The sequence below is a fragment of the Balaenoptera physalus genome (assembly GCF_965194825.1).
Source record: "Balaenoptera physalus genome assembly, contig: SUPER_2_unloc_15, whole genome shotgun sequence".
Classification (NCBI taxonomy): Eukaryota; Metazoa; Chordata; class Mammalia; order Artiodactyla; family Balaenopteridae; genus Balaenoptera; species Balaenoptera physalus.
This window is the reverse complement of record NW_028126559.1, coordinates 496,119-503,077: the sequence shown is the minus strand read 5'-3', so window position 1 is coordinate 503,077 and position 6,959 is coordinate 496,119. Positions and strand designations below refer to the sequence as shown.

The 6,959-nt window shown below is 43.7% G+C and overlaps 1 pseudogene across 1 annotated transcript; it reads right to left on the bottom strand.

The window, feature by feature from the left end:
- Positions 1-1,414: 1,414 nt before the first annotated feature.
- LOC309656576 (E3 ubiquitin-protein ligase makorin-1 pseudogene) lies at positions 1,415-2,833 on the bottom strand (annotated as a pseudogene). The gene has a single exon. The product of its transcript is annotated as an E3 ubiquitin-protein ligase makorin-1 pseudogene (transcript).
- Between the last annotated feature and the right edge of the window lie 4,126 nt (positions 2,834-6,959).

The window sequence follows — 6,959 nt, the reverse complement described above, 5'->3', positions numbered from 1 at the left end:
CAAGAATTACTTGTTTTTGCTTAACGTGAAAGTATGAGTGGTATCCAAGGGATCAAAGCAGTAGATGGACAAATCAGGTTTATCTCCAAGTTACTTTCAGGAAATAGAGCAACAAAACGCAAATTTATATTTTCTGATCAAGGAATTCTTCTAACAATTTAACTTTAGCTTATCTCGTGGATTACCACCCCTCCGTCCCCTTTTAGTGGAAAAACATGACTTACTACTGCAAACCAATTACTCCACTACAGGAAACACCTTAGAACATAGTTTTGAATCACACCTGTCTAGCTGCAAAGCTCAGGGATGGCATGAGGCAAATACCCACACAAACGGACCCAACAACCCGACAACAAAACCCCTCAAATGAGGACAAAGGCTTGTCAAAAAGTGCCTGGACTCGAAAGTCTAGGAGATCATAAAACATTAAATACAACTGTGTAACTGAGACCCAATGTGTGTTAATACATGAGATAACCAGATAGTTGAACCTCTATGGCTAAGCCCATTTCCCTATTTATATAGACAGAGCTAGCCCTGCTCTATTAACAGCTACCAATATACTGCTTTGTTCTTTAAGATCTATTTGCCACACGAGGCTGAAACCAGTAAACTTGAGTTTTTCCACTAAGGCTACAGACACTGCATCTATGCAGGGATGAGAAGCTTGTTGCACACTCACACGTACCAAGTCTATCAGCCCTTGGGAGTCAACTTCCAACTCTGCATTTATTTTATTCCGCTATATCTTTATATGTGTTCTTTCACAATTTTCCTATCAGGCTAAACACAGTAAAAATCTCAACACAGTCGCACCTGGTTCTGGTTACCCAGCAGTAGTACTTGTGTGCAATTAAACAAGAGACGAAAACCACAGAACGAGTGCACAGGGTGGGGATTCCAGGGCAGGGAACAGATATAAAAACACAGATGTGCAGAATTCACCAGAAACCTCAAGCATCCGCCTAAGTCTATAGCAGAAGGCTACATGCCACAGTTCAGATCCTTCACCTATCACCCCAATTCTTGGACCCAAAAGCAGGGCCAATGCTGTTACTTTTGAACCTGGGGTCCTCAAAAATGAGTACTGGAAATCCGGAAATGCTACCCTTGAACTGTGTGAATCTGGCTGAAAACAGATGACGCAGCAAACCTACACTCTGTCTGACCGTTAAATTCATGTTACAAGAAAACTAACTTTAAGATTCATTGTGGAACTTTTTTAAACAGAGAAAACAACATACTCCTTGGGGAAAGGTGAGGGATTGAGAAGACAGGCCCTGGGTAAAAATTATTACGACAGCACCTGGACTTGAGAGGCCTGCCTAGAAGAGAACCACGGGCACTGCTGCCACCAGCGGGGAGGGCTGCCGTCTGAGGCTCAGCAGACCAGTTCACACGCCCAGCAAAGCTGCTATAGATCCAAGTCATAAAAATCTTCCAGCTCATCGTGAAACAAGTCCCACTCGTCTTCAGAGTCTGTCAGGTCGTCGTCCCCACCTGCAGCCAAAAGCACAAGCAACATCTCGCCCAGCTCAAAGGTGACAACCTCTTCTTCGTCGTTGTCAAAGGGGTTGCCGTTCTCTCTTTCCTCAATGAGCTCCCAGAAGTGGTTCCTTCGTTGGGCCCGCTATGTGCTTGATGTTCCCACTTTCTGTCTCTGTGGCTCCTCTCTACGGCATCAGGGTACGCATGCTTGTAAACGCAGTTCCCTCCAAATGGGCAGCTCCCACGTCCTTCTTCAAAATACCTGCACGCCTTGTTGCTCATTGCCTCCTTGTATTTCTGAATGAGTTTCTGCTTCTTTTCTTTCTCCTCCACCCAGTCCTCACTTGGAATGACAATGTTAGATGTGATCCGGCATTCTGGGCAGTACTTTATGGTCTTGCTCTCAAATTGCTTAGCACTCCTCCACTTGCGAATACACTTGAGACAGTAGGTGTGGTTGCAGTTGGAGAGGATTCCGAAGCGGCGCTCGCGGGGGTTGGCTTTCTCATAGACCACCTCCATGCAGATCCCACACACCATGTCCTTGCTGTGCTGCACAGCAAACGAGAGCTCCATGTCCTTCTCATGGGCCTCGATGCAAGATTTTATATGTTGTGATCTTTGGGCAGCATCCACTGGATGGAAGACCTGCAGCCCACACATATCACACGCGTCTCCATGGAGATACACACAGTTCTCCCCATATCGGCACTCTCCCACTGCAGCATAGGGGCAGATCTGCTTCTTTGTTTCCACTGCAATTTGCTCCTTCTCTGATTTTTCCTTGGTCACTGAGCCCTGCAGGGGTGCTTCAGTGGAGGAAGGGGCAGTACGGCCACAGTAGGGCTGCCCAGGAACAAACTCAATGGCGTTCACCCAGTCTTCTGAACGCGCTCCTACAGTTGAAAAGTTTGAATTTCTTGACTCAGCTTCGCCCATATGCATTTCACCAATCTGTCCAACTACTGATGAGAGACTTGAGGAAGCAGCAAGGGGTGACTTTGCAGTTAGATCTGTAGCAGTTGCAATGGCTTGCTGTGTTCATATTTGCAGCGGTCTCCGTACCCTCGCTGAAAATACTTGTACACTACACCATATGGACTGTCAGAGAGGTCACATGAGTATCGACAGTTATCTCCTTCCTTACAAACCCCATGCATGAAATACCTGCAGGTGACCTGTTTGGTCCCGCCGCCGCCGCTGCCGTCGCTGTCACATCCCGTGCCCCCAGGGACGGGGAGGTGACTGTGGGGATAGGGGTGTGGGAGGCCGCTGCCACCGCCGCCCCTGCCGCTCCTGCTCCTGATGTTGTGGCTGTTGTTCCCGGAGCTGCAGCCTCCGCCATTACTGTTTATCCCACACAACATTGGCGCCGGAACTTCCGGGATCACATAATTCCGGTCCGGCTGAGGGGGGAGAAGGCGGCGAGGCGAGGGGTGGGAAGGGGAGGGACACTGAGGCGCCCGCTCACTCCCCTCTGGCCCGCGTCGCGTCTCTGAGCACTCTCGCCGCTCGAACTGCGGGCCGGAGCCCGAGCACCCCCTTCTCATTACTTCTTGTTCGTATTTTTAAGTAAATTTTTATTTTTTATCACAGCAAATTTGATTACAATATTTTGTTTGCTCTAGGTGTGCAAGATGTGGTTCTTTCACACATATACATATATCTATTCTTCTTCGTATCCTTTTCCCATGTAGGCTATGACACAATGTTGAGTAGTCTTCTCTTGGTATTCTGTAGGTCTTTGGTGATTCTGTATTTCACATGTGTTTGTATATCTCTGTTAACCCCAATACCGTAATGTATCCAATCCTCACACACCTTTCCATTTGGTGAACCATAAGTTTGTTTAATGAATCTGTGATTGCCTTTCTCTGTGGAAATATCTTCATTGGTATCAATTTTTTGGTAACACCTACAAGTGATAGGATAGGATATGTGTCTTTCGCTTTCTCACTTACTACAAGTTGCGTGATTACTTCTAGACTCATCTATGGTGCTGCAAATGGCCTTGTTTCATTTTTTCGCTAGCTAATATTCCATCTCTACATGTAGCAGTTCTTCTTTGTCCCCCCATCTGTTGGTGGACTTTTTGGTTACTTCCATATCTTGGCTATTGTAATACTGTGCAGTGCAGTTTTGCCTGCCTGTGTCTTTCCAGTTCTGTCTTCAGAGGGTATAGGTCCAGGAAGGGGCCTGCTGGATCATATGGTAGCTCAATATTTCCCTTTTAAAGGCACCTCCATTCAGTTCTCATTAGTGGCTCTTTCCAAGTTACGTCCCTCTTAAAGTTGAGCGTATGCATTTCTCCACAACACCTTCAGCATTTATTGTTTATAGTTTTCTTGCTGATGGTTATTCTGACTGGTTTGAGATAATACCTCTTTGTGGTTGAATTTGCATGTGTCTCATAATCCGTTGAAATTGAGCTTTAAGGCACGTGCTTTTATTTTTCAATCTGTGATTACAGCTTAGTTCTTCAAAGTGTTTTCTTAAAGTATGTGTCACATTTTGAAATGCTTTGGCCATTTACCTCCCTCTAAACATTTTGAGGGCAGGTTTCATTTACAGCCCTGCCGTACTTGTTCATATGAAGTGAGCATTAGCACAGGTTTCAAAGCTGCTTTTGCAGGTAACGGGCAGAGGACGGCAGCCTCTCTACGTCCCCCACTCTGGTAACTAGGGAAACAGCCCTCACGGCCAGTGGTGTTCCTCGGTTATAAATTAGAGTGGAATGTGCCCGGATAAACCCACAAAAGCGGATGTCTCCTTACTTTTGTTTGTTTTTTAAATTTAATTTATAGTTTTTATTGGAGTAATATTCCATTGTGTACCTAGACCACTTCTTCTTGGTGCATTCCTGTATTGATTGATATTTTCGTTGCTTCCAAGTGTTGGCTATGGTAAATATTGCTGGAGTGCAGGATTGCCAGCCTGTGACTTTTTGATTCTCATTTCTCAGGGGTTACGCCCAGCACTGGGTGTAAATGATTGACCTGTAGCTCAATGTTCAAAGCACCTCCATTGTGTTTTCATTAGTGGCTCTTACCATGTCCCCCATAGAAGAGAGGGCAAGCATCTCTCCACAATCACTTCAGCATTTATTGTTTGCAGCATTTTTGCTAATGGCCATTCTGACTGCTGTGAGCTGATCGGTTTTTGTAATTTGGGTTTGCATGTCTTTAAAAATTCCTAAAATTCATCATTTTTCCTCGCCTTTTTGTTTTCTGTTAAAAAAAATGTGAGTACAATATACCTCTTGAAATTGTCATCTTGAAAGGTTGCCCTCTTTTGAAACTTTGGTCGATTTTCAACCCCAGGAATTTTTGGAGGGCAGGAGTCATTTAAATAAATGCAAGTTTGGTGAATATTTAGTGACCTTTAGCAATGTGTTTAAGCTGCTGTTGTGGGAAATGGCCACAAGGAGGCCTCATTTCTCCGTTCCCAAATCTGGGTACTAAGGCAGCAGAGCCTTCCAGGAAGTCGTGTTCCTAGGTTTTAAATTAGAATGGAATGTGCCAGGAGAAACCCCCATAAGTTTAGGTCTCCTTACTTCTTCTTGGTTTTTTTTTTTACTTTTTTTAATCGGGGTAAAGATTAGACTATTGTTTGTCCTAGGTGTACAGAATCTGGTTCATTTGTACATTGTATATGTCTATTCTTGTACAGATCCTCTTCCCATGTAAAATACTACAGAGTGTTCTGTAGACCTCCCTTGCTATATGGTCGGTCTTTTTGATAAATGTATATAATATGTATTTGTATACGTATAGTAACACTCATCTTAATTTATCCATTCCCCCCACCTTTCCTTTTACATGAGCATAGTTTGTTTTCTAATTCTGTGAGCGTCTTTCTCTGTGGAAATATGTTCATTTGTGTCAGTTTTTAGCTAACCCCTGTAAGTGATATCATAGGATATAGGTCTTTTGCTTTCCGACTTACATCATGTTTGGTGATTATCCCCAGGTTCACCTGTGGTGCCTCAAAGAGCAGTGTTTCATTGTTTTCCATGGCTAATATTCCATTGTGTTCATGGACCACTTCTTCTTTATCCATTCACCTGTTGAAGAACATTTTGGTTGCTTCACTGTCTTGGCTATTGTGAATAAGGCTGCAGTGCAGCTTTTGCAGCCTATGTCTTCTCGATTCTGGTCTTCTCAGGTGAGAGGCCCAGTGGCGTGCCTGCTGGATTAAATGGTACCTCAATTTTTACTTTTTAATGCAGCTCCTTTCTGTTCTCATTGTTGGCTCTTACGACTTTACGTCTCACCAGCAGGTAGAGGGTACACAGTTCTCTAAAGCCCCTTTAGCATTTATTGTTTGTAGACTTTTTGCTGATGGTCAGTCGACTGGTGTGCGTTGAAACCTTTTTGTAGATTAGATTGCATGAGTCTAATACTTCCTGAGGTTGAGCTTTTATCCATTTTCCTGTTTTTTTTAAAGAGAGTGAGTAAAACTTCACTCTTCATACTATCTTCTTGAAAAATTGGCCTGTTTTGAATTGTTTTGTCCATTCCTTACCTCAGCACAATTTTTGAGGGCAGCTGTCCTTTATGGCCCCGAGTCCTTCTGAATGTTAATGACCATTAGCTGTGGGTGTAAAGTCGCTCTTGTGGGAAACGGCCACAAGGCGGCAGCATTTCTCCTTTTCAAATCTGGTTACTAATGCAACAGAGCCTTAATTGAAGTGGTGTTCTAGGTTGTAAACTAGAATGGAATGTGCCAGGAAAAAGCCCTTTAAGTTTATGTCTCATTACTTCTTTTTTTGGGGGGGAGGGAGGTTTAAAATTGTTTTATTTGGGAAAAGTGCGTCTTACAAAAGGGCTGCTGAAAAAGACAGAGACCCCTGCAAGAATTACTTGTTTTTGCTTAACGTGAAAGTATGAGTGGTATCCAAGGGATCAAAGCAGTAGATGGACAAATCAGGTTTATCTCCAAGTTACTTTCAGGAAATAGAGCAACAAAACGCAAATTTATATTTTCTGATCAAGGAATTCTTCTAACAATTTAACTTTAGCTTATCTCGTGGATTACCACCCCTCCGTCCCCTTTTAGTGGAAAAACATGACTTACTACTGCAAACCAATTACTCCACTACAGGAAACACCTTAGAACATAGTTTTGAATCACACCTGTCTAGCTGCAAAGCTCAGGGATGGCATGAGGCAAATACCCACACAAACGGACCCAACAACCCGACAACAAAACCCCTCAAATGAGGACAAAGGCTTGTCAAAAAGTGCCTGGACTAGAAAGTCTAGGAGATCATAAAACATTAAATACAACTGTGTAACTGAGACCCAATGTGTGTTAATACATGAGATAACCAGATAGTTGAACCTCTATGGCTAAGCCCATTTCCCTATTTATATAGACAGAGCTAGCCCTGCTCTATTAACAGCTACCAATATACTGCTTTGTTCTTTAAGATCTATTTGCCACACGAGGCTGAAACCAGTAAACTTGAG